Source organism: Larus michahellis, chromosome 5, assembly GCF_964199755.1.
Source record: "Larus michahellis chromosome 5, bLarMic1.1, whole genome shotgun sequence".
In the NCBI taxonomy this organism is placed as follows: Eukaryota; Metazoa; Chordata; class Aves; order Charadriiformes; family Laridae; genus Larus; species Larus michahellis.
In genome coordinates, this window is record NC_133900.1 from 24,012,491 (window position 1) to 24,040,254 (window position 27,764).

The 27,764-nt window shown below is 43.3% G+C and overlaps 1 protein-coding gene and 1 long non-coding RNA gene across 9 annotated transcripts in view; one reads left to right on the top strand and one right to left on the bottom strand.

The window, feature by feature from the left end:
* ARHGAP24 (Rho GTPase activating protein 24) overlaps positions 1-27,764 on the bottom strand; it is a 224,789-nt gene that overhangs the window by 42,213 nt on the left and 154,812 nt on the right. The window lies entirely within an intron of this gene.
* Positions 7,201-12,263, top strand: LOC141744009 (uncharacterized). 2 transcript variants are annotated; one of them, XR_012587305.1, is made up of 3 exons: positions 7,201-7,282; positions 8,478-8,771; positions 10,978-12,263. It is a non-coding gene; the product is annotated as an uncharacterized LOC141744009 (long non-coding RNA). The 2 variants fall into 2 exon arrangements; XR_012587306.1 differs by having other exon boundaries at positions 8,517-8,771.

Genomic DNA, 27,764 nt, shown 5'->3' on the forward strand with positions numbered 1-27,764 from the left:
CGCTTATATCACCGATGTGCTTCAAATGACTAATACCACCACCACCACTGAGAAACCTCAGCTTTGAAATACAGTTACCAAACTCACCGTTGTTTTACTAACAAACCATATCAGGTGCACTATTTAATTATCTCTTCATAAAGAACTACCACATTTTCCTAAAGAGGGGAATTAATTAACTGCAAACAACTCAATAATGAAGATACTACTTTTTAAATACTTCAGTACAAACATACTTTTCTGCTGCTAGCAGCCAGTCTGATCTTTTGCATTAATAATGTTGAACAGCAGTTTTCTGCACTAACCTGCACCGTGGCCGGTCACGAGTGGTGTCCCCCAGGGCTCAGTGCTGGGGCCAGTTCTGTTTAATATCTTTATCAATGATCTGGACAAGGGTATTGAGCGCACCCTCAGTAAGTTTGCAGATGACACCAAGTTAGGCGGGAGTGTCGGCCTCCTTGGGGGTAGAAAGGCTCTGCAGAGGGATCTGGACAGGCTGGATCGATGGGCTGAGGCCAATGGTATGAGGTTCAACAAGGCCAAGTGCCAGGTCCTGCACTTGGGTCACAACAGCCCCATGCAGCGCTACAGGCCTGGGGAGGAGTGGCTGGAGAGCTGCCTGGCAGAAAAGGACCTCGGGGTGTTGGTCAACAGCCGGCTGAATATGAGCCAGCAGTGTGCCCAGGTGGCCAAGGCGGCCAACAGCATCCTGGCCTGTGTCAGGAACAGTGTGGCCAGCAGGACTAGGGAAGTGATCATCCCCCTGTACTCGGCACTGGTGAGGCCCCACCTCGAGTACTGTGTCCAGTTTTGGGCCCCTCAGCACAAAAAAGACGTTGAGGTCCTGGAGCGGGTCCAGAGAAGGGCAATGAAGCTGGTGAGGGGTCTGGAGAACAAGTCTTATCAGGAGTGGCAGAGGAAGCTGGGATTGTTTAGCCTGGAGAAGAGGAGGCTGAGGGGAGACCTTATCACAGTCTACAACTACCTGAAAGGAGGTTCTAGAGAGGTGGGGGTCAGTCTCTTCTCCCAAGTAACAGGTGATAGGACAAGAGGAAACGGCCTCAAACTGCACCAGGGGAGGGTTAGAATGGATATTAGGAAAAAATTTTACACTGAAAGGGTTATTAAGCATCAGAACAGGCTGCCCAGGGAAGTGGTTGATGCACCACCCCTGGAGGTATTTAAAAGACGGGCAGACATAGCGCTTAGAGATGTGGTTTAGTGATGGTTTTTTGTCAGAGTTAGTTTGATGGTTGGACTAGATGATCTGAAAGGTCCCTTCCAACCTAGGCAATTCTATGATTCTATGATTCTAAGGTTGTATTGTCTTATGGGCATATTAGCTTTTCAGCATAAAGGCTGCAGCCTAATTTAAGTGCTAAATGGCAGAAGACTGCTAACACAAGTACATTCCCTGGTGGGCATTGTTCTCTATCACAATTTCCCCACTTGCTGAATGCCCGGAAGACAGCAGGGCTTATTCAATAGAATGAGCTGTTTATACGAAGCTCTGAACCTGCGGCTGTTGGATACCCGAAATCAGGCTCAGGAAACGTAACACGACAAATAATCTGTACAGGTAGCTTTCTTCTGTGCTGCGGAGCTACAACTGCAGCACATCTGTCTATAAAAGTAAGTTTAGTGTCTTGCACAATAAAAGCATAAAATCAGTGCCATTTAAGCATTTTGTATATTGCACAGCTACCAAGTCTTTATCCTAACAATATTTATTGCTTAAGTACCTGAGCAAAAAACTGTGATGCTTGCTCATGAGCAGTTATAATTGTGTTAGAAAGATGTCATTAATGAGGAAGAGAGATGTGAATTCAAATCATCCCTTGTACAATGTAAAAGCTCTGATTTTTTCAGAGCACTTAATCTTTTTGGGCGTGCCTCGTTCTTCCTCTCCCCTACTTTTGCTTCCCTTCCTTTATTCCTAGTTTGAACTTCTGCTATGCTTCAAACAGATTTCACAGTTATCCCCTTCATCCTCAGACGCAGATCCCAAGCGGTGCCTGTTTCACAGAGTCTGTTCCTCCTACCCTTCCCTGTCACTAAGATTCTGGTGCCAGCACAATTAACTTAAGTATCTTGCCCTTCCCCAGTGCCATTCCCACTTGAAAAAATCTCATCTCTCTTCTTGCCTAAGGCACACTGCCCGGAACATTTTGTTTACAGGTTGTATTAAAAGGCCATCAAGCTGCGTGGAACCCATCACAGCTCTACACTGTCACCAGCCCCTGAGCAGCAGCACACATCTCTGCCTTCCCAGTTAATCAGTACCATGTAGAAGTCAGAGGCATGCTTCTTTTGCACTGCTGATAGCTTTCAGCTTTCCAGTATTTTTCAATGTTGCCAGCATTGTTGTGATATAACATGCGGTCTGAACTGTCATGTTTGCTGTTGTATTGTTGTGAATTTCAGCTGTTTTCAGAGTGGCTGGTAACATTTTCTGCATCCATTAATGATTCCACTTTCTTATTTACGTTGAAGTTCTGTGAAACCACGCAACAGCAAAAAAGTATTTTTCTATGTGTTTTTTCCAGCCATACTAACTGGGATGAAATCACGTTCTTCTGCTTGTATAGTGAAGACTGGCAATGAATTCACAGAAGCAGATGCATCAGGGAAAAAAGGTCAGATTTACAGTATGCAAGTTATACCTTTATAGAAAAGCAATTGCTTCAGTGCAGTTGACCACAAATACCCTAAACACACACTCTGGCACTAAAATGAAACTTAGCAAACATTCTAAGAAAGCGTGTATTATAATTTTACCTGGTCTTGACAAACTATTACACTTAGCACAGGGAAGCAGAGAAATGATTTGGTGGAACCACAAAAGCCACACTCAGTATCACTTCTCAAGAAGGCTTCTCTTGCAATGGCATCTCACACAGGCTTTTTTGGTAGGAAGATGTGAAAAATATAAATAAACAAAGCCCCAGAGATTAGCTGTAAGAAATCCACTCCTCAATGTCCTTTATTACTGCTAGGATTTGAGATATACCATATTGATCCAGTTTTACAGAAAAAAACCACTGCAGGCCACACTTCTCTTATGTACATGTACAGTGCCATCACAGTGCCCTATTTTCAAAACTTCAACTAGAAAGAGGTTTCCTCTGAAATCATGAGTTCAAGACAGTAAAAATAAAGCAGAGTCTTACCTAATGCCATAAACTATTAAAAACATACTGTGGGTTTTTAGTTAAAACTTGTACACACAGAAGATATAAAATCAAATTGTCAAGGCCTTAATTTATTTATTTTTTGGACGAAGAAAGTACAGTAAGTCCATTTATGTGAGTTTTCTTCCCCCATTCTTCTGACATCGGTCAGTAATTTTCTGGGGACAGAGACAAGAGAGATTTGCTTTCTGAACTATAGCTTGGATTCTTACCGACAGCAGAACTCACTTGTGACCTCCCAGAAGAAACAACACGGAGAGAAGAACACGGGTTTTTCAATGACCTGTGATGCTCAAACGTTTTACTGCTTTATTTCTACTACCTTCACGTCAGGTTACATCATTTCTCCATCTGAACTGCAATAACCAAGAGAGGAGTGGCTTGCTCTGACCTCCGTGGCACAGCATTTTACTCAGCCATTGACTACACGGGGTTGTATTTGATGCTAAACCTACAGGGTAAGTGATTTTAAGGAGGAACGCAGAAGACCTCCAGGCAAACAGATGTTAATCAATCAGATGTCAAATGTCCTCAGCACTGAGGAGTTTCACTGAGAAGACCTGTTGTCTTTAATAGGAAGGCTTCACTAAGCAATTCCAACCTTTTTCATGTACTGTTATGTGTATTCATTAGAAATGGGGAGGGCAGAATGACAGAAATGGCTTCACATTTAACTGCTTCATCTGCCTACTGGTTGCCATCTGATTGTTGGAACATTGCTGCAGCGTCTACAGACCATTTCTCAAATTTAACAGTTCTCACACCCTGAAATTATTATTTTACTTGCTCCTTCCACTACCAGTTAAAATCTGTGAAAAAATATGGCTTGTCATATAACTTGGCAAGAGGGAATCAATATATTTATGTAGTTTGGAAGCACCACAAGGGTCACATAATGTCAAACATCAGTGATGTTGCAAGACTTAGTGGATGACTTCACTGTTACCTGTTGTAACTGATTTACTCTGAGAGAAAAACATAAATAAAAATTATGATAGCAAACTTATTTTCTCTGTCCTATGTGACACACCTTAAAGATATATTACTGCACTCCTGTAATTTGACAGTAAGAACCTTCTTTCAAGTGTCTCAAGTTGGACACCCAAAATGACCATCATGTTACTTGAAATTTGGCTCTAAGTTTATTTTAGATAAAGTCTCTGCAAACATATATCCATCTCTACTTCTAAGGAGAGAGGGGGAAAAGCCGCATGCATTTGCATGTCTAGACATAGTCAACAACGTAGAGAGATACTTTAGAAGAAGTTGACTGCAAGGACTCTGTTTTGGCAAAACGCAAGATCCTGGAGCTGTTGCTGCTGGAGAGATGGCTGCCCCGTGCTACCAAATATTTCTTTGGTTTTCAGTTTCACATCATAAATTGCACTGAAGTGCAAAGACTCAACTCGAAATGGATTATTTTGAAAGGTCAAATCCACAGCACATATTTGTATGGCATTTGACCTAGCAGGAAATTAAAACTTCTGATGATTTTAAGTAAAGAAGGATCAATACCTGAACAGAAGTCCTCAAGTGTAAATTCACCCAGGGACTGGAAAAACTTACCTATACATATTGGCACGGGACCTTTAGACTGCAAAGCCAGCATGCCAAGATGCCAGACTTAGGTTGTCCTCAGATCAAGCTGTGAATGAGCAGAAACCTCATTTCAGCTTTATTTTTTTACATATATGCCACAGATGGATACATGATGATAATATGGTCCACATTTCCCCTTCTCATTCATGAGCACAGAATGATTCCAGAATGCATTTACTTCTAATTTGGGTAGGTCCATACTTTTGCCTTGACAGCTGGAGCCTATGTACCACAGGATGTCTTTTTCAGACAAAGATCACTTGGGTTTCGTTTCTGGCAGTGTACGCTAACAGAAAGTACTTGCAAGGATTCACCCAGTATATTCTGAAGTATTGCTTTTTAAAGGACTTTATATGGGATGAAATGCTAACTTGGTTCACAGTACAGAATAAATGTAAAAAAGATAATGTACATAAATTTTCACAGATGATAAATCTTGTACAAAGAAAAGATTGTCTGGTGTCTACTTGCCATTTCTTAGAAACACTGGAAGAGGACCACTGATGAGGTGAGACTCCTGCCAGCCACAGATCTGCCTCTGAAAGGTGAAGATGGCCCCTCCTTCCCTCTACGCTTACACTTGGTCAACTTCTCACACAGAATAAATCCACAGAAACTCTGACACGCGTAACAAACTCAAAAACTGTTTGGCAGCAGCATGCACAACAGGGGAAATGCTCATCATGGGTCCACTCCTTCTTAGGAGAATTACCAGGAATTTTTCAGTCCCAAGAAATTAAACAACCCTTGAAGACTGATGCCATCTTTGGAACCTCTTCTAGGATGAGATGAACCATGCTGTGGAGATGCCGCTTCTCTTCTGAGCCATTCATGCAGGCACACTTGCATTGGCTTTCTTTGTGAGTTCAAGGATGTGCATGTGTGTCAGTGTGTCTGTGTGTGTTCATGCGTGCTTTAAGCGTCCATTTCTAGCTGTGAATGTTAGCACCTTGTTCCCTGGGCTGTTCTGGACTGCATACCAACTTTTAGACATGCACAGGTATACGACTGTGATGACTCAAAGAAGTATTAGCATTTCTTAAATGGTGGTTGAAAACATATCCCTTAAGTATCTACAAACCACTTAATTACTAAGAAATATCAGTAAAAGTAGGAAGTAAATAATTTGTAATTAAGCAGAAAAAGTTATTCAAGACACTTGCTTTTCCTACTAGGAAAGAAAGAAAAACTTCATATAATAAGGTCATGACAGTGCATGACAAACATGAGAGGTAACCAGTAGGCATTTCTGATTTTGGCAAATGATTTTTGGCAAATTTCAGTACATTGGTGGAAGAATTCAAACTCCGACAATGGAAAAGGTGACAAAAATCCATCAATGACAACCTGGACACCAGCAATTTATTAACCAACAAAGCCAGGCACTCAGCAGACACTGGCTAATACTGAGAGACGTCCTCTATCCTTCAGGTAATCACAGACCCTCTAAAGAAGCACAACGCCTGAACCAAGAAAAAGTTATAAGCTTGGGATAAGGACCTAACGATGACATTCACATACCTTCTGCTGACAAAACAGGAGACAGGAATTTAACTGCCATTGGTTCCTTTGAAAAATTTACTGTTCATAACCACCACATGCACTGTAAACTGAGGCCTCTCTGTAAAAGTTGGTACAACTTTCTGATGTCCTCACAGAGTAACAGAGGAGCATGCTAATGGTAGTTGGAAGTTAGCCAAAATGATTTCCCTAAAGTTTAACAAGATCCTCTATGTATGTTGAAAGATAATTACTATTCCAAATTATTGGATAGTAAGTTATGTTCTTTTGATGGATTCTTGAAAATTCTGTCTCATGCTTAGACTAAGTTTATAAATTCAATAAAAGGGTTACTCATTCACTGACAGGTCACGATTCACTAAGGATGTTATTTCCATATGGGGGTTATGGAATATTTTTTTGTTATGCATGCTGAAGACAAGGCACAGCAAGCAACTGTCCTTAAACCATGCAGCATATATGGCAAAAGATATTTTTATAAGAACAGGAACAAAAATTATATGATAAGACAGAAGTCAGTAAGAGATAAATATTTGCCAGTAAGATGACTAAATTCATCACCAAGACCTCCTATTCCAAATATAGTGGGAACTCCAGGATCCCATATCATGCTGTGTTTGGAAGATGCCAAAACCTGAGTGATTTTTTTGGAAGGGTGACTCTGGTATCTTAGAAAGCCTCTCACAGTATCAGTGGCACAGCTTCAACTGACAAGTATCAGAAAGCTTGTGACGGGGATGGCTCTTGGAAGGTTTCCCACGTAATTTTGAGAAATTAAGTTCTCTGATAGGGACACGAACTCTCTGATGCTTATCCAAGCTGAACTGCTGATCCCTTCTGAAGTGTGCCGAGGCACTCACCATGGGGAGAGAGGTGGGTGTTCTTAAGTGACACAAGAGCAGGGTGTTTTTAAGTGACACACACGATGTAGGGGCACAGCTGCGCTCCCAAGAGCTGAGCAGAAATCCCAGGTAAGCCTTTACAATTATTTCTGCAAGTATTTTATGTTATAGCCAGCAGCTGCCAAAGAGAAGTGCCCTATCAGAATGAAAGCCAAGTTGCTTCTCCTACGTGCCACAGAACAGCCTCAGACTTTACTGGATGCTGTGGTCAGTGTCCCAGCACCACACAATTAGTCCCCACTTTGAAATAATTTCCTCCCTTGCAGTTTTCTCTCCAAAGCGAAACATTTAGTTTAGCATTGTTTTATGCGCTCGTACAGAGCTAAACTGTAAGTCTGCAACCTCACCCGAAGCCAAGAATGGCAGGCGGTACAGCAGCCTTAGAGCAGTTTGTGGGAATGACTGCAGTTTGGGGGTCCCCCTGCTCCCACCAGGAGATCAAATGCAACCAGTCTCATTGAACCCTTTTCTGAAGGGCTGCTCAGCCAGGGCCGGGAGATGCAGGAGGAGAAGTGCTGTCCCACGTACCGATGGCTGCTTAGGTTTTCAGAATGAAAAATGAAAGAGAGCAAATTAAAATACTTGAAAGATGACATTTAAATGAGACGCAGCCATGTGTTGAACTTGCACCTCAATTTTGATTTCCTTTAAAAGAATTCATCTTCAAAACATCTCTATGGCCAGAGATATAGCATCTTTAAATTATTAATAAAATAATAGAAGTACCTAAAAGGTAATTTGTTCAAAGCTTTACAGAAAAAAATTATAATCTACTGTACAGCTTTGGAAAAAGCAGTGTGATCTAATCTCTAGGGCTGTGCTTCCTTTGCAAACACACTTCTCTTGTCACTTTCCGAGGTGTCAAGAAAATAAATTGGACACAAAATTACTTTGAGTGTTCAGTTTTTTAAGCAAATTCCCTGGAACTGTGTTCTCTGTGTTTCTTTCTGTGAGTATTCTACTGTAAAAACATTTATTGAATAATAAAAAACAGGAATACAGTTGCCATCACACACGCTACATTTTGAAGTTGTAAGCACAAATATACCCAGAAGAACTACACAATAACTCTTTAATCCATAATAAAATCTCACAAAGAAAAGAAAAAACCCAAGCTGATTATGGCTAATTAAACAGGGACAGAGACTAAAACTTCCTAAAATTTAATTTTTGCGGATCTATATAACATATCTTCTTGCCATGGGCAGATAGTCAATGTCCAGTTAATCTCACCATGTTCCTTATATATTAAACACAATGTCAGCTGATGCCCAGCATTACAAATTACTCTGTGACTACGCAGCACTGAAGCGAGAGAACGATGCTTGGCTGCCCAGAAGCTGGGGGCTTTTTGAGCAGAAAAGACTTGTTCAAGATGAATGGCATGAGAAGCGAGCTCAATGACCAAAGGATACCCTGCTAAAAAGACAAGAAGCCACATCACTCCACGGCTTATCCATCTGGAGCTGCTACAGTACCCACGGGTGGAGAACGAAGTGACCTGGCAACGGGAGGAAGCAATTCCAACCAGGCTAAAAATCTCCACCCAGGAAGCAGGGTACGTAATACAAGAACCAGGCTGTGCTGAGATCTGTGCTTGCTGTGGCCAGGCTGCTAGCCACACCTGCGTGAGCCAAGTCAAATCTCACATGGGTAAACCTATGTGACACTTCAGGGACAACACTTAAGAAAGAGTCCTTCATGTATACGGGCTAGTCAGCCTGTGAGAAATGGTGCTCTGCCCTGTTGTGGGATGGAGTTTCTGACCGAGTCAGTTGTGGCAGGGGAGTTTGTTTTCTGCCACAATTTCTCTCTCTTTATTGTCTCTGACAACTGAATTTTCATGCAGAATCACTCCAAGAGAATTAGGTTCTTCTGAGAAGAAGAAGAGAATTAGGACTACTGAGAGAGGAAATGGCCTGTTTGATATTCAGATTCATCTGTTCTCTAACTGGTATATGCAGAGTAAATAAACTTAATTTACACAGAGAACTTGATGGTTTCTCTTCTAATGAAGGATTAACTATAATGTCTTGAAAGGCATCTGGCAGCAGTGATCTGCAAGCCGTCCTTCTTAGGGGGCTGGACTCCTACAGAAATAACTTCTGTTCCAGCCAATAGCATGCTGGTGGATCAATAAATGGATTAACACAGTCCCAAAGGCCCACAGATTCAGCCCGCTACCCCAGGGACTGGGTTGGTCCTTTTCTCCTCTAGCCAGTTACTGTAGTAGTTATGCTGCGTGTGCCTGAACTGCCATGTAAGTTTTACAATAGGGGAAGGAGAGAGAACAACCTTTTTTTTTCCACAGTCACGTAGCTCTTTGCTACTGACTTATCCAGGAATCTCAGAGAAGTCGTGCCATTTTCCTGAGCTTCAGATACTCTGTTAGCAAAATGGGGACAAATCACAGAATCACAGAATGGTAGGGGTTGGAAGGGACCTCTGGGGATCATCTAGTCCAACGCCCCTGCCAGAGCAGGGTCACCCAGAGCAGGCTGCACAGGAACGCGTCCAGGCGGGTTTTGAATGTCTCCAGAGACGGAGACTCCACCACCTCTCTGGGCAGCCTGTGCCAGTGCTCTGCCACCCTCAAAGTAAAGAAGTTCCTCCTTATGTTGAGATGGAACTTCCTGTGTTCAAGTTTGTGCCCATTACCCTTTGTCCTGTTGCTGGGCACCACTGCAAAGAGCCTGGCCCCATCCTCCTGACACCCACCCTTTAAGTATTTATAAGCGTTGATAAGATCCTCCCTCAGTCGTTTTTTTTCAGACTGAAGAGACCCAAATCCTTCAGCCTTTCTTCATAAGAGAGGTGTTCCAGTCCCCTAATCATCAATGCCTCGTGCCTTACTCTGCTTACTATTTTGAGATGAAACACTGTTTAAATGCTGATAAAATAGTTATAAATGAGGCAATATCCCATGGAACAGAAAATTAAAAAGGCAGCAGGATCTGAGGGGAGACTGGACACGATGGTGGAAATATAATGATACAATTACAGTGGTAAACAAATCTAGAGGTAATGAATCACTATATTAAACTAAATGTCACTATGCATTCTTACTGTGTAGGCATAATTCTCACAAGGATGCCTTAAATAACGCTGATGAATTCAAACGCACCAAGATTGCAATTTAAAAAACTAATAGCGAAGTCTGCCATTCAGGACTGATAATAATATTTTGCAGTTTAATACCTTTTCTCCCTAAAATAGATTTTCCTTAGCCAGGTAACTAAGCTCACAGATCTCTGCTCTCAACCTTCTAGGGCAACTTCCATGACTGTACTAAAATGCATGCCACGTTCCTAGGTCTGGGAGACAGATTTGTCACCACAGAGTCTGGGACACTGAATTCTTTCAGTAGCTGCTTCTCAGCAAGGCTCCGGTATCGTGTCCAACAGCTCTGCTCCAGTGTGCAGTGATAAAACAAAGGTGTTTACACATGAATGGGTGGACAGGAACAGAACCCTGTTTGTGGGGTGAAATCCCAACAGCCCCATGTAGACATCAAAACTTCAGGCTTCCAAAGCAAAGATTCCCAGAAATAAGGAAAAGTCTCCTACCGCATGGGGCTCTTGAAGCTCAAGTCCTCATGAAAAAGATCAAAATCTTAGCTAAAATGGGGGCCAATACCACCGTGTTTAAAGAGGGTTTTAGCTACAACACAACAAAGAATAATTATTTCTTTGAATCTGAACAACCTGTTGCAGAAGATGCATTCTCAAGGGCAACTTTTTTTTTTCCCCATTTATTTTCCATAGGCATCAAGTGACCAGGCATGAGAAGGTTCCTTCCATGATATGGCTACAGAGGCATCCTGACACACAGCTCGGAAGAACGGCAAGCTTCGTGCTCTCCCCTGGAACTACCAAGTCTCTACTCCGGCTCAGTTCAGTTTAGCTAGCACGTGGCTCTGTCCTGGTTTGCAATCCTCTGCTGCAAGTAAAGGGCTGACTCAGTTTACAGCACAAAAGAGAGTCCTAAGTGTCAGCCAAGGAATGCTAGATGATGAGAAAATAAAGCACAGGGGCTCAAACTTGTTTTAATACAGCACTTACATACACAGCGATAGAGCAGAAGACAAAATGTTTATGAAATACCAACTAACTTGCTACAGTTCAGTTTGCAAATAGTTTTAAAACGGAATGACCAATTAACACTTACTTCAATAAGAAGCTAAGAAAATAGCTAGGGCTTATCAAACAATGTTAATCTAGTGGCAGATAAACATAATCAAAATCTCATTTCACCTACCATTTAACTCTTTATTTTCTCCCTGCTTTTTCAGTGTGCTTCAGCGTCCCAAGCCACATAGCCCTGACCCTTCATTCCTGTTTTTCTTTTATCCATCAACCTGCCTTGTCTTACCTCTCAGGAATAGGCCCACACCATACACACTCACAGTGATGATGTGTGAAATCCATCGGTGGACTTTCAGAAATCTGCCTGGGAGTATGAATAGCTCGTCTGAAAGCTGTTTTCTCATCAAATGACTCAATCTGTGTATCCACCCAAGATTGACGGGACTGAGACCCATCCATGCCAGACCAGAAACGATCAGGAGCCATTACATTCCCTACATGAGTCATTACATTGAGCAGCTGCTGCTTCTTTGGGAATTTCCTTGGACTACATCTTTGCTCAAGGAAGAAGAAAGCTATTTCCCACCCTTGCAAAGGGGGAATGTGCACAAGTAAAGAGGAAGGAAAAGCTACATCCATATGACAAAGACAAGTGAAAAAGGAAGGTTTTGGGAGTTGTCAGAGAGAGATGTAGGAACAAACCTTCAGGTGAGAGGGAAAGCGGTGCCTGCAGGGCACGCGGTCTCAGACAGCAAGAAGCAGCTCTCACCTCTGCCAGAGGCAGAGAAGGTTCACCCTGAGCAGCCTGCCCGCCTGCCATCCCAGAATCTGATGAGCAGACAGTTTGTACCTGAAGGACAGACAAAACAAAACCCAGTTCATTTAGGAATGCTACTGGTTTCAGATGATTTCTAATCTCCTGTGCTTTATCTTTAAGTAAATAAAATTGTGTGCTTAGTAACTCTATACAAGGTCTAGCCACTTTTTTTTTTCTTTTTTAAAATGTCATTTATGGGTTACTTCTTCAGACCCATGAGGTCAGGAGCGTTAATTGCAAGGCTATCACCTGCGGAGAGACCCCACAAAAGACTGTGTTTGTGCTAAGATAGGATCTCAAGAGTGACCTCTGGGGAAGGGATAATGGGTGCACGTTTCAGCTCCAAGGAGTTACTGGACAAAGACACACATCCCCCAGAAAAGACAAGGGAGGGGAGGGTGACAACGGTGCCTGGGCTCTTTCTGTTTAGGCTCCAGACATCTAAGACACCTGGAATTCCCCATCCACCAAACCCGGCCCTCAGGATGACTCTGGATCAACACTCCACGTACATATATGTGCTCATGTGAACAGCCTACCAACACTGAACAACTGGCTTTGCTCCGTTACTTGCTTTAACTCAGGTACCCCATAAACCCAACCATCTGCAATATTCACTTCATTTGATTTTGCTATTGTATTACTTTTCCCAGGCTAAAACAGGTACGTCGAAATCGAACAACCAACTGCAGCACATGTGGAACAGCTTCACTGATCCTCCCATCAAACGACGAAAAAACATCTCGCACAAGGACCAAAAGAGCCACACAGCTCAGTCATGCTGCATCAGGAGAGAGGCACTGTACTGTAACTCGAGAAGAGCATCTCCTCCAAGCAACCCCCTCGACCTCCCTTACAGGTCCATACAACAGACTGGCCCAGGAAGAGATCTGCTCAGTTAACTGCCACCCTAACTGCAAAAGGTATAATGCTATCACCTACATACCAGCACGCTGCCACTGTACATCCCAAAGTACTGTGGTCAAGTTAGCCTCATTCAACTCCACTTAAGAAGCAAATCATGGCCTCTTGCACCAGTTTCAGTTTATGAGTGGTCTTAAGATGTAGCAGCATGCAGAGCTCATTGCAGTAATCCCCTCCTGAAGTAATGAGGTGGTGTATGAATTTGGTAAGTAGTGCAATAGAAAATGGTTATATTCTAATGAGGTGCAGATGGAAAGCAAACAGTAGGTATAATAATCATCTAAGACACCTTATTCCAGTTGCTCTTTTCTCTACATTTTGGACAAACAGTGTCAACTCCAGTCTCTTAATCCAGGGGTCCCGCTGCTTCATTACCCCACCACCCCTCCTAACCCATCTTGGGCCACAGGTACCAAAATGGTTATCCAAAGGCCAGGCTTGTATGTATATTGCACAAAATCTTCCATTTCACCGTCTGCTGGTGTGAAACAGCTGTGACACAGACATTTTTGACACACGCATCCATTTATTGTCTTTCGCTAAGCTTTGAAATAAGGCTTCAAGCCTATTGAAGCAGCTGCAAGCTGCCTCAGTAAGACCGATGAAAAAGAGTTTGTTTGCAAAACAAACTAAATTTCTCTGGGACACTACCAAACAAAACTGAACCTCCCAGACAGCATGTCCGTTCTCCCTCAGAGATGGTAACAGAACCACTGGAGTTTCTCTGTCAGTATTTAAGCACACAACTGGGGGAAAACCGCAGCTGGGCACCAAGCCTGTTGTGCCAGAGGCTGCTGACTGTTAGACTTCCCCCAGAGACTGCTGTAGCAAGATGTCAGGCTCACACCTTCAGCAGATGGTAAGTCTCACCTGACTTTCACGCAGAGCTCTCTCTCTAAAGGCAACTGAAAAGGAAGTTATTACACAACATTTCTGCAGAGCCCTGCACTTCAGAGCCATCCCAGAGCAGGCTGTATTCTCCCACCTTGGTTAATACAGTCTTTCGGTAACTATTACTGGTACGAACCAAGAGAACCCTTTACTGCTACCCACGCTATCAAAGAGGCCAGCGGTGTGTGTCACCTGTGTTAGCGTCAGCAATGGAACAGACTCCCTGTGGTCACTTGCCAGGAGTTCTGGCTATGGGTCCCTCACTGGACTTTGTCCAGCAGATGGACTGCTCTGACCACTTCCCATCACCATTACAGCACAGCTTACCAAAACCCCAGAACACCACTAGAAGCACGACTAGAAGCTTAGCATACCTTGCAAACCACCTCACCTTGGCCCTTGCTCTTGTCAAATCTAGTTGTGTGGTTCTCACAGAGTTTCTCACTGACTATTTTACAAGCGGGAACAGGGAAATGCTGCCCGAAATGTGCTAATACTGTATGCTGCCTGTAACTCAGGTCGTAAGCAACCTTCCATCCAGCCAACTCTACAGCTTTTTGCTCTGATATCCATAGAATTCACCCATAGTTTCTTGCAAAAACACGTTTCTTCACAGTCTGCTTCTCTGTCTCCTCTCCCTGCAAGGGGCGAAGGAGGCTTACGATCAAAAGAAGATAGACAAGGATATCAGCAGCCTACCAAATCTGCTCAAAGCCATGCAAACAACAGCTCTGACCTTGGAAGCAGTCACAATAAAATTACATCTTATCTCGTTCCCAGCATGGGTATCTGATTAGTCAGAAGGACACTTAACATGGCAAGAAAGAAGTACTCTCACTACACACAGGAAAATCTTGCCTGCGTACAACAAACCAACCCAACAGTAAATTCACAAGAGTAAATTCAGTACAGTTCCTTTATGAAAGGAGGTTGCTGGGTCCTCAAAGTCAGCTGCCTGGATGCCATCCTATCACTAGGGATTAGGTCACTTGCCATTGTTAGCCTTGAAAACATAATTATTCCTTGGACAAGGATGAGGAAGGATGGAATGGCTGAAGGTATTTCTCAAGGGTGAAAAGAGGTTTCTGGGGTGTGTGGCATGGAGGTGCAGGAACCACACTGGAAGGTAAAGAGGGGAGACCAATTCCAGTGCTGGGCTAGCAACATGCAATTCTATTTCAGAAGAGTAGCTGGTAGACTATGCTTGGGATAAACTGCTAATCCAATCCAATATTCAGGGTTAGAAAAGAAAATGGGAGGTTCATGTCATTTGCATCACAAACATTACAGGTCAAACAGTTTCTTTGCAGTAAGAGGGTGAGGTGAAGCAGTTCAGCTAGCGGAGTGAAATGAAGAACTTCATTTTGGGGTTAAGATGCAGGTCTGGGAATTGAAACATAGCTCTCATCTAAAACATCTTTGCTGGGTATTTTGTTTGTGTGTGCATTTGGTTTTTTTAAAGGAATGATTTGCTATTCGTGTAAGTTATCCCAATGTGTGCAGTATCAGGTATGTAACAATCTTCTGAAGCCAATAACCCTGCTGTGAAAAGGAGAGAGTCGAGGGAGACTGTGGAGTTTGCAGCAGCCAACCATTTTAAAAAAGCAAATCCTCTCTGAGGACAAACGATGCTGAAATTGTTCCCAGGCTGCATTCAGGGAAGGGAGGAAGAACGTATATATTGGCTCAAGTTCTGAAAGAAAACCTTGCATTTTCTAACCTGGGAAAGTGTAGAGAACTTTTATTTAAAAAACAAACAAACAAATTAGCCAAACATGTTTCCTATACCCCAACATACTTCCTCTGTATTTAGTCCCTGAGCTTTTAGTTTAAGGTTAAAGGAGTTGCTGATCCTGACCGTGGTCTCCATAAAGCAAATAACATTCAGAAAGCTGTTTTTAGCAGACATACTAGAAAAATTGCTAAGTCTCACAGCCAGGTTCTGGGAACCAGTAATTTATTTGTTCATTTGTGAAGGCCAGGGCCTGGAAGCTACACTGCATTAGAAACTTATGAGACAGTCAACAAAACACAGAAATTTTGATTAATAAAATGTCAGATGGCAATGTATTTGGAAACAGTAATTAATGAATAGCAACTGTATCACCATCCTGCACACCAGGTGATGACATTTGGGTACATTTACCCAAGAAATCTGCTTTACTTTCTGTACCCTGCATGCTGAACACACTGCTGCATGCAGGACAGTTTCCCCCAGTGGCATCACCAGAAGTTCAATGTACTGAAATAACAAGGAGGCTGCTATACAGATCTGCAATACAGGCTGATGGAGAGACTTTTATCACAATTTTGATAGCTTTTTCTATCATGTGATCTGCAAATGGTCAAAAATAATAACAAATATTTAATGTAAAGGTCTCTGTGAACTTTTCAGCGTTTGTGATGACTTAGAAAGCAAGGGGCTACTTCAGCTCCTGATCAGAGGAAGCTCCATGAGTGGTTTGTGGGGTTACGAAGATAGAGACAGGCAGAATTTAGCCCTATCGAGTAAGCATAGACTTTCCACTGGCCTACCACAAGAACAGAAATTTACTGACGCACCAGTTTTCGAGACACACGTGATGGTTATTGATACGAAAAAGCTGCCTTCTGAATGGACTGCGTATTGCATGCAGTCGTGGAGCTATTCTCAGCCTAAATCCTCTGCTGAAAATATTGTAAACCACAGTACACAAACAGTCTGTACTTGAAATTAAAAGTAAAAAAATAAGTATTTGATTCATAAAAGTAGAAAAAGTCCCAACCAACAATAAAAACCCCAAGTGAACCCAAAGCGTAATTTCTCCATCGGAGAACTTAATGCAGTTACAGAGTCATAAAAATCAAATCACCCAAAGAACCGACTCAGCAATTTCCCATGTCTCGCTCAGCCTGGTGAATGCTCACTGTTTACAGTGGAGGCATTTCAAGCTCAGTTGCCCACTGGGAACCTCCGTTCTATTTCGAGCTTCAGGATCCAGTTTCAACAGGAAAGCTGACGCTACTGAATCAACAGTGTCAGAGCCACCATGCCCTCTATGCCTCCTGTCTCCTCCCTGGCTGGTGAGATGCACCAGGCACACAACCGGAGGGGAACACCAGTAATCAGACGCAGCATTAACTTCTTCTGTGAGAACAAAAGCCTCCCGTATAGGCCACAAAAAAGATAAGCATCTGTCTCCTCCTGCTCCTTCCTGAAGGACACGCTTGAGGACTCCAGCAGGCTGTATCTGCTTAGCAGCAATGGGCTGCGACTTGCTTCTTTGCGCTTAACCAGACCTAGAATACAGTCCTCGCTCCCCCCTTGAAAGCACAAACATGACTGAAACACAGCAGTGGGAGGGTGGAGGAGGCAGGCACCTGAGGTTTTCAAAATCACTGATCACGTGTGAAACGTGGCAGCACCATCCACAAGCCTCAAACACAAAGAAAGGGCAGGTCCCAAGTGACGTTAACATGCGAAGTCTGTGAAACGGAACGCTGGGCACAGAGAACCTCTCTGGCTTGAGAACCACTGAGCTGTGTGAAATGCCAGGTGCTGGAGAAAAAAAAAAAAAAAAAGAAACAGAAAGAACTGCAGTTGTAGCAGATGTGCACCCAAATCTATCCGCACCCCCAGGAACCAGAGACTGCAGTGATGCCACACTGCAACGGGCGGAGTCAGGGCTGGAAATCACAATCATTATACAGAAATGACATCCATAACTAGTGGGGCACAGACCTTACCGCTACAGGAGGGTCAGTGGCTGTAGTGATCCTGTGACCCGCTCCCTACACCGCGCTCGGCCCCCAGAGGCTGCCCAGGCTGCTCCTCCTTCAATTCAAGACTTGTCAAGAATTCGGCCCGACTGCTCAAAAAGGTGCTGGGAATTAATCTGCTCCTCAACAAACAAATTCCCGCTCTGTAACGACCTCACATGCGAGACTGCATGGGCTGACAGAAGTCAGATGCAAGACAAACAGCTTTCAGAGACATCCATTAACAGTAATAAGCATATATTCATTATGTGTTTTACCAACTCTGGGTAGATGATAATATTTTCCCTCGTGTAAATCAGTCTACAGCAAATGAAGTCCCTAATTTCACTACAGGGATTTGTATTAGCTTCCACCAACCTTGATTTTGAGCTATTTCACCTCAGACTTCACTGTTTCATTGACAACAACATATAAATAGAAATACAGGTTTCTGGATCAACACTTTTTCTGTATCACGTACGATGACAGATATATTATGGTATTGCACAACAAGCAACCAGCCAATTCGAACCCCAACGCGAGGTGCAAGTTGGGAATATTTCCACTGAGAACAATAGGGTTAAATTGGTCCAAACATATTAGCAGCTTTGCAAGCTTGCAAGGCTTTTGCAAGCTAATCTTTTAACTAACAACAAAAATCTCTCTCCTGGTTCTTTCTCAAACACCTGTTGATATCAATGGTAAGCATGTCATGAAAGAACGCACAACTGAATATACTGGAGCCAAAAACATTACTCCAAAAATCTTTCATTTTCAGTTTTATGGACAACGCTGCAGTCTTTCTCAGTTGGCCTTCATAAGTGATGAATTGATTTTTTTTTTTTGATCAGTTGTAAAAATGAATTTTACTACCTATTTATGCCTACAAACAAGCTTTATCAGGGAAATGCAACAGCCCAATGAATACTAAAACACAGTTCAGGATAGTGCAGAAGGACAGATACACTTCTGCTACACCATTGCATCAAAGCAGCCAGAATATCCTCTTTTCTTTTTCTCTGTGAGGCCCATGTTACCAAACAGGCCTGTAAAAACGAATCCAGCAGTCACAAGCGACACCGCAGCCAGCTCTCACAGTTATGCTGCACGTGCACGCCATGTCGGGACGGGCTCCAGAAAACCCCTACTGCTGTGAAGTGCCGCCTGTGTACCATCCGGCTTATTTCAGTGCAAGAATCCTGGAAAACTTGGGCTGGAAACCAGGCAACGGATCCATCTTTCAGCTTTGCACTGCACAAACTCAACCTTCTGATCCCTCTGCTGTCTCCCTCTGCCCCGACAAGCCTGGACATACTGACACAACAGGCTTTGCCAACAATCCAGGCTCTGATGATCTGCTGTCCGCACACCATTTCTGTGTAGGGAATTCAGGGTAGTCCGTCGTACCTTTGATGCTGTGCACTTTTAAATGCCCCATGTCAGCCGTGTGTGGTGGGGTTTCTCCCACTTGCTAAATATTAATTAAAATATTTTTTAAAATAACCAGTTGAATATCTATCCTGAAACATGTTCAAACATTAATTAATTTAAACTGAGATTTGTAATGCTTTAAAAAGGACCCTTCAGGATACTCGGATGTCCAGGGTTAGGCATTTTCATTGCATTTTTCTCGGGACTAATCCTAGCTAATCAAGCTGCACTCATTAACCACAGACAATTACTTAATCCACTATTTTCATAACAAGGGCCAGATCCCACACAATGTTGTCATACCACTTATTCTCTCCTATGGGGGGAGATGTAAAAGAAAGGATGATGTAGCATCAATATCGATCCTAATTGTCAGAGTTACAAAATGCCGGTTTGCAATAAAACATTCTTCACAGTTTGGGATTTGCTTTGAATCTACCTCTTATGATAATCTATGGAGCTGGTATGCCCACCACCTGCCACATATGCTGCTAAGGGGTATTTAGAGTAGAAAACCTTTCTAATGATAGAAATTACATTTCTGTTAGATTTGCTGCATACCACGTCTCTACTGGAAATCTGAAACTGGGTGTTGTTCAATGCTACAACCTCTATTCTGCTGACAGGCAACGGTAAGCTGAAATGAAAAGCTGATTTAATTCTTAGTTTATTTAAATTACAAGGAACTTTCTAATTTCTTTGCCAATGCCTTAAAGAACTCAGCAGTAAGGGAGAGGCTTTGCAGAACTCCTGAAGGTCTTACAAAACCGGGATATGATAATTCATCAGTCCCTGTAGAAATATGAAGTATTCTCAATAACATTATGACTGAACATTAATAAAGGAATCCAGCTTGTGACACAGGTATAGTGGTATTGCTGACGATATTTCATTATAAAAATTCCTAGAGGGCAGCAGGGATCCACCTATGAAGACAGCACTGACAGCTCTGAAGGGAAGAAAGCAGAATTTTGGCTATCACTTATTAAAAAGAAGCTTGCCTCTTACAGAGCTCATTTTTTCAGATACAGTTCCAGTTCTTGTCTACATAACGCCCCTGTTAAAGCTTACCAAGATGGCATTTTAAGTTGGGGTGCAGTTGTCTTCCAGGATTTGCGTTAATAGACACTTCGCCTTAGTTTTGATTCATGTAATTGCCACACTAAGTTCTGGTAAAGAAAACACAATTCAAGAGGCTCTAAACCATGCTGTTAGGCTTCCCTACATATTGATGTGACAGGTATATTATTACTGCGCAGTGACTGCAATACCTATCGAGGATGATACTTTCAACTCGACATACTGCATCTGTAATTCAAGAGTGGGACTTGGTAACGTATAACCTAGAGCATACAGTGGTATAATTACTGAAGAAAAACGAGATGGAATTACAAATTTAATTTACTCAGACATATTTGAAAAAAATACACAGCTGGTAAATTGTGAGATCAAAGGAGTAGCGATTGTGAGCCTGGGGCTGGAAATGTAATAATGCACATTGTCTAGCAGTGCCTAGTCCAAACCTGCAAGTGGTCTGCGCAAATTGAGCTGGAGTGGACAGGCCACAGAGGCGCGTAGCGCCTCCTCTGGCTCCAAGCCACCCAATGACCACGGGGGCAAAGCAGCGGTCAGCAGACCACTGCTGACCAGTGTAGGACTGCAGGTAGGCCCACGCTCACCAGCCCTTCCTCTGGCACTCTTCACAGGGGCTGTACGTGATGTATTTGCCTGCAAAGCTAAAATTAATGGTAGGGAGAGGAAGGAGACTAAGGCAGATGAGTGTTTCCCTAGTTTTCTGTATTCAAGATATTGCAGACAAACTAACTGGCAGCTGCAATTTCTACCAGGTGCTTTAAATTATATTGATAAATACGTGCATCCATAATTATTGCAGATGGGTCCCCAAAGACAGTACAGAGCTGTGGTGGGGACGCAGGCTGTGGCTCAGTGCAGGGAGCAGGCAGGAGCCTGTCTCGGGGCTAAGTGAACACTTTGCTTACTACCTGCTCTGGTGGGAGAGCATCTGCTCCCATCAGGGTCACAGAAAGCCACCTCTCTGCCCTGCCACACAGGCATCAGAGGACCTCCAAAACCTGATGATTGTGGCACATTTCTGACCTGGTCCTGTTTCAGCTGTGGTGCTTCAACGGTCACAGTTAGGCTTGGTTACTGAAGAAGTCTCCAAAACCTACTGACTACAGCACAGAAACCAGGGAAGAAAGCAACCAGTCTAGCAATGTGTGCATGTGTGGGGTGATGTTTGGTCTTGTTCATTAAGGCTGACAGGAGACAGTGCCCAAAGCTGGACCAGACACACAAAGGAGCATTCTGCCCCATTAATCAGCTACAGATGACATTCCTATTTTGACAAGGATTTTACTCCGAATGTAACCCTGCACTGCACCCAGCTCCTGGGCTCTAAATGCAATGCAGGTACCAGTGATATTTATGGTCCTGAGCTTGTATTTTGTGTTATTATGCCAATAGCTGCAAACATGTGACAAAACTCTGTTTCCCCCCTTCTCTGCTCGTTTAACCTCTCACTACAGATTGACAAAAGGACCTCAGTAAATTTAGGCTATTTACAATCCTAAGGAATTTTGATTTGTTTAGACAATATCCATGAAGAATGAAAATGTAAAATATTTATACAAACAAATGACATTTTACCATTTTCCATGCTAATGTGTCAAGAGGAGACTGAAAACGCAGTTTACACTGAAACCCCTTCTCCCAGTATGTAGAAATTAGATATCAGACTTGACATAGCATTAAAAAAAAAGTCAGTCAGAAGTTAACTGTGTTGCAGCCTGGGATTTGCAGCTCGAGCCTCCCTTTTTTCTCAGTATGCGCAGGGGGAAAACACCCAAACCAGCCTCTTTCTTACCTTCCTCAGCCCCATTTCTGCTACCGTAATTTCCACAGACTCAGGTGGCTCATTCTTAAGACTTGGTCTAGTTGCATCATTGAAACTTTTGAAGTTCTTTTTATAGTTAAAATCTGCCTAGTCATGGAAAACATGTGCAGACTCACACACCCTCCTAGGCTGCAGTAAAAGTAACCTCCAGTATTATTTTAACACAGGGAGATAGGTCAGCTCACAACAAGCAATTCTGAACATGACATGCCTAAGTACTGCTGAAGTGATGGGCATGGAGATGTTTGGATAAGGAGAGCTGGCCCCAAAGGCTTGATTGTGCTCATGGTTTAGTGTAAGGCCCAACTATGTTGGCTCTTAAACCAATTGTTTTGTACTGCGCTGAACCCTTATGGCACACATTAAATACCTAGGTTGTATTAAGAAGCCATTCTTAAAGCACATAGCTGCTATGGCAACAGCTTTTGTAGGAAGCAGACATTCTCATCTCTCCATAAAATCAGCAGCTTTAATGGACCCTTGTATTCTTGGTGATACCCCAAGGAAATACATCCAGTCGGAACAAGTGAAGCCGGCAGACTGCTCCTGCCATCAGCAGTGCTGTTTTCTGCCGCTTGATGGGCTTTCACTGGAGACGTTCTTCCTAAATAAGGATCCCTAAAGCAGGTTAGATAGCCAAGGCTGCCTCACACAGGGACTACGTCTGACGAGCTGCTGAACAACAGCAGCTCTACTCTATTCTCAGCACCTGCAAAAGGCATTAATAACCACTACAATTACTACAGCAAAAAGGCATGGAGAGATACTGAACAACTGGCTACTACAGCCACAGATTTATTAAAAACACAGGCCTTCCAGGTTGCTGAGCACCCCGGACATATTTTAATAAGAGAGCAGAACGGCAGCCACTTCTTTTCATGATTTCTGGCAGGGGAACCAGACTCATGCTGGCACATCCTTAGCAACCCAGACAACTGAGCATTGAGGCAGACAAAATCACAGACAGAAGCGCAGTAACTATCCAAGTGAAGCATTTTCATTAGTGATTGCCCTGGACCAGAATGCAGCATCTGAGCCCCTTCCTCTAGAAAGTTTGGTAGAGCTGAGATCTGAATCAGAACTTTGCGCCTTGAGTCCATGCTATTTTTCACATAACACTTGGTGTAAGGCTTGTGTTGCAAGCATCACAGAGAAGAACGGAATGTGAGACTTAACTCTCAGCTCTCAGGGTGACAACAACTTCTACCTCAGCATAGCTTTAGGTCACAGCTATGACTTTTTGTGATGTGTATGTGGAGCTCCCCTTTACAAAAAGCCATTATAACTGTGGAAGGATAATAAAAGCCAGTTATGAGAAGGCCATTGGAGATGCACCAGAAGCAGCTACAGTTATTTTGGAATGGCAGAAGCCGTTGCCCGGCAGCAACGTCACCCAGACAGCCTTACACCCACCCAGGTAGCTGCTCACTCCCTCTAGGGATGCAAAGATGAAAAGAATACATCACATCTGTGTTGTCCTTGAAACACTGCCACTTTGTTATCATCACATCATATCACCTGCTGCTTCAGGAGAGTCAAGAAACAAACCTCTGCTTCCCTAAAAAAAGGCAGAAGGAAGAGAAAACAAATGGCTCCATCCAAAGCAAAGCCCTCCACTCTATTAATAACATTTAGCAGCATGAGCATGCCGCTGCCCCCATCCTCTCTCCAGCCTGGTGTCAACAGCCTGCCCCAGGTTCTGTGAATTAACTCTCCACAGAAAAGATGTGACCTGTGATGCACAAGATTGTTATGTTTTTAGTTTTTGAAATGTGTTTCCAGTCCAGCCAGCAAAAAGCAACAGGCTCCTTCAATGAGGCGGCGAGGTATAAGGGTAAACACAGTCATCAAGAGTCCTGCAACACCCCGCCTAGAAAAGCAACGTCAAGGGAGGCTTTAGGAGAGGACAAGCTCTCCAGCCCCTCGGGCTCTGTGTGCCTCACACACACGCTTGCCTAGCAAGGAGAGGAAGGGTGAAGGCAAATGCGGTGCAGACAGGAAAATTAACGGCTGTAGCAACCAGGTCTGCTTCCAGCTGCACCTGATCTTAGCCGGGGAAGAGAGCGAGGGTGGGAAAGTCAATATTTCCTTAACTCACCCCACAACTCAGGATTCAGTCTGCTCTGTGTCACCAGGCGGTCTGAGGGACCTCTGCTTTTGTTACTGTTCCTTATGAAAATCTCTCTCAACAAATACCGTTGATCCCCACATAAATCTTTTTTTGAATATCTATCACGGGCTGTGGCCCAAAGGCAACACACATTTTCATATCATCATGATTTTTCTGTCATACGTATAACTCAATTAAGAAAGGAAAAGACACATATGTGAGCATATTTTTCAGCAGTTTGCTGTAGACTGGGAAAGCAGTTATTTTCTTTAGCGGCTGCTGCTACAAATCAAAATGTGTAGATATGAAAATATTAAGATATTCTTATTTATAGCTATGTAAATAAGTGAGTTTGTGGAGTGCTGGCCAAAGAAAACCAGTCACTTCAGTGACTCAAAATAACAAGCTTTTTGGCTTCCTTTGCAAAACAAAACTGAAAATGCTGATTTCTGAGCAATAAAAAAATAAGGTAATCCAATATGAAAGATTTTGTTTGTTTTATTTTAGTATTTTAATAGCCATCTTGATAATTCCAAAAGCAAGATAAGGTTCTTTCAAAAGAAAAAAGACCTCCAAACACACTATTTGTTGAAAATATCAAACAAAATTTACTCATATTTTTCACCTGACCCATTTGGTGTATTCAAGTCAACTTCATGTATAGCTGCAGTCAACCAAGAATATCAAGCAAGTTTTCCAGCCCTCTTTTCCCACAGAACCCAAGCACTGCTTAACAGAAAATACTTCTCCTCCTTTTCTAGTCTCAGAACTTTGGTCTTGAATAAGTAAAACGCTACTTGCAGCAACTGTGCGGTCATGGGCAATGGCCAAACCTCTCTGTGGACGCAGGCAGTGGTCACGGCCTGGGCGCAGCTCCCTGTGGCACCAACTCCAGCCACCATCTGTTCAGTTCCTCTCTGCTCTCCTCCACGTACACCAGTCTTACCAACTAGAGTAAAATGCATGTAAACACTTAAACATTCATTATCACACTGATAACTTGTCCATGGGCACACTGATCATTACCAGTTCGGTTTGATACCATGGCAACACATTACCTGGGATCTGGCTGCAGCTGCGGTATTTTGCAAGCAAGCTGGCATTTTGTAATTCTAGTAACAAACCACTAAGACGGGCAACTAAATATATAATATGAGGAATTAAATATCAAGCACAAAGAACAGGAGCAATTTCTTTAGTCCATCACTGCACAGATCCAGACAGATGTGTTTGTGCTGTTTGGTTTAACAGAAGAGTCTCAGCAGCGAGAAAGGAAATGGCACCTGCCTCCCTGGGCCAGCAGGTCCAGCCTGGGTTGAAGCCCATAAAATGCAGCCCAGTTTTTTGACCTGGGTCGAGCAGCTGACTGTCGGCATGAACGCTGATCTGAATTCTCAATGTTCCCAAATGATGATTTAAAATCCTTTTGTTCATAATGCAAACAAATGTTTCTGCCGTCACAGTTCCGATCTGAATGTGAACTCAATAGCCAAACTGAAAGGAGATACGTAATCACTGAGATGGAAAATGAACACTCCTGAACTTGTGACTTTTGGTTGGAAGTCTTATACCAGGATACTTCTCAGGTAGTGCCTCTCCTCTGGTTTGTGCCCGGTTGCATTCACCATTCAACCCTGACATTTCAGAGTTGAATTCAGGAAAAGCATTTAGAAAACACGCAATATATGTTTTGAAATGTTACCCGCACTGTAATGCACTTGCTCCCTTACGTGTTGCCAGTCATCAGCGTCAGTCCTTCACCTGGCTTCTGCCACTGAGCAACATCCCTGTGCAATGACCTCCGCTTTTTTTTGATACTCAGTGTTTTAATCCCAACCCCGGGCACTGCCTTGCTTGTCCTGAGTCGCCCGATCTGTAGCACCATTATCCCTGGGTTCCTTACACTGGAGGAAATACAAAGCACATCTGCTTTGGAGAGTTTTTTGGGAGACTCTGTCCTAGCCCACAGACAGTATTTAACATGCTGCAAAATGTTTATTTCCAACTCATTTACACTATGTTATTCTTGCAGTCTTCCATCTCTTGTATTTTCCCTAAATTCTTCAGCTGGGAACGGAAAGCCAGATCCTGGGACTATAAAACAAGCTTGCACAGGGAAAGCTGCTCTGTGAATTGCTCTTTTAACAAACAGGGAAAGGATTTAAAAGGCAAAGAGAAACACAACAGTGACGGCAGCCCTGACTGAAACCTGCCTGATAACTCCTGCCTGTATTTCAACATCCCCTCAGCCGCAGCATATAATATAGCTATTCTCTTCTGAGCAATCTCAGTCAATATTAATTAAAGGTACAGGCATTTTAACCCAACCACCAGGCTGCTTTCTCAATCTTCACAACAAAGGCATCATTTTCTTGCTCCTGCTCTTCCAAAATAATGTCTGTCCCTGGGTAAATTTAGATTTCAAGGGAAAGTGCAGAAGGTCTCCAAGAACCTCATTAAAATGCTCCTTTCATTGCGGCAAGGCAGATGTTTTTATTTGCAGAAAAGCAAATGGAGCCCCAGGCCAGGGGCAAACATACGCTGCAGTAAGGAGAGAGGTGGCAACGGGCAGTCTGCGCTGACGGGCAAGTTTCGCTTTCTGCAGTTTGCTTTTTCAAAAGGTTAATCCCTGATGTGTTTCAAGGAGGCAAACGCTAACCTGCCATACATGCAGCCGCATACAATGGAAAGATTTTTATGGCCAAGGACAGAAAGGTCAGGGACGTTCATCAAGTTCACATTTCACCTGGAAAGCCACACTGAACAACACGTTTCTGAGTATGAGACTCTGCTCACAGTCAAACGAACATGAACTAAGGAATATAAACCTCTAGGTGTTGGGAAAGGCGCAGGAAAGTACAATGTGCAGGTGCTACAAAGGACCTCGGTTGTCTCAGGCATCCCGTGTGTTCCCCGTATTGTGCTATCAAGCTATGACAAAAATGAGCCACTAGCATTTCTAAGCCTTTAACAAACGGATTTGGTGGACGTGTGATTTATATACTACTAAAGCTTAAAAGGCCTAATAATTGGAAAGGGAAGCACATTTTTGTGAGCAACACCAAAGCAAAGCAGGACGTTGTTGCTACACGCATTTAAGCTGAGCCTCACAATAGTTTACAAAATTTTTTAGACCACATCCTTTAGGCAGTCTAAGACACAATTATCTTGGGGAAATCCCTCTAGCTCCCAGCAGAACTGGTGAGCTAAACCTTGCAACTAAATTACACACTACTACTAACAAAGAGCAGAAACCCGTGCTAACCGTAAGACAGGCATTCAGGTTAGCTGTGCTTGCACAGCTTTTACACACCTTGGGATCCTGCTTTCTTCACAGGGACTGGCCTCAGCCAACCCAGATCCCATTTTAGGGTTCACACTCTGTGTAACCTCAATGCAGATGCTGCGCCAGTGCTAAGGAGAGGGCAGGAGTGAGATAGTACCGCCTTTCCTCTGAATGCGTTGATAGGAGCCCATCCCCTAAAAACGGGAGACAGCTCAAGCATGAGATACCAAAGACGTCACTCAGGCAAGTCCCAGTGGACTAGTGAGTTGAGTGAGCTGACTCGTGAGCAAAACTGCTTGCCGCAACATCTGGGCTAGAAGCAAAGTTCTTTATGAGCACAGTTGGCTGAAAA